Raw genomic sequence first — 1032 nt, 5'->3', positions numbered from 1 at the left:
ACATCATAAAAGAAGATATAAAAGGCCAGCATATGTATGAAAAATGCTCAATATCACAGAGGCAAAAAATTAAAATCAGAATCAATATAGGCAAATCTACTTCTAGATATATGTCCAAAGGATTTGGAATTAAGAAGCCAAAATATCAATGTAGTGCTATTTATGACAGCCAGGAGGTAGAAAAACCAATTAACAAATTCCCCCCCTCTGAGAGAGAGAGAGAGAGAGAGAGAGAGAGAGAGAGAGAGAAAGCATTGCTAAGCCTTTAAAACAAAAGTTCTGCCACACTTGATCTTTATGATGTATTAAATAAGCAAGTCAAAGACAGATACTCACATATATGAGGTCTCCCAGACATCCACAGTCAATATCAGAGTCAAATGATGGTTTCTAGGAACAGGGAAGGGTGGAAATAAGTAGTCACTTACCAACAGACAAACTGTCAGTTAAACAAGGCCAGTTCTAGAGATCTGTTGTATAGTATTGCACCTTTGGTCACTGACACTATATTAACAGTTGTCATTTTATTCCAGGATGGTTTTCATGCCTTATATGTCCAGACAAAGTGAGATACAGGTAACTGAATATTTTTCTGCATTGTAAATAACTACTCTTTCTCATTGTTGCAGCTCTCTATTCTCTATCCTCATAAAAGAAGGCACAGACGCTCACGCTAACAGAAGGACTTTGCCCTTATCTGTGCTTCATGTTTTCCTTTCCGTGCATATCATTAAGTACCATAGCACACACACTGAAGCTGCTCCATTGGCTTCCAGGTCGTCCATCACAAGTGGTAATATGGAATGTGGAATCCATCGCAGGGACAGCTAAAGTCTACATGTGGGGAGGAATTTATGAAGGTATATTATAAAGAACAACCATTCTATTATTCCACATGGTACCACTCTCCTCGAATTTATTTTTCTTGTCCTTTTTAAGATATGGGTATGACATGACATCACATGGCAATAATCCTGGTTCCAATTGATCAACATGATCTCTTTGGGAAGAGAACTTGAGATAATTTCAATC

This window comes from Rattus rattus, chromosome 5, assembly GCF_011064425.1.
Source record: "Rattus rattus isolate New Zealand chromosome 5, Rrattus_CSIRO_v1, whole genome shotgun sequence".
In the NCBI taxonomy this organism is placed as follows: domain Eukaryota; kingdom Metazoa; phylum Chordata; class Mammalia; order Rodentia; family Muridae; genus Rattus; species Rattus rattus.
This window is presented reverse-complemented; position numbering follows the sequence as displayed.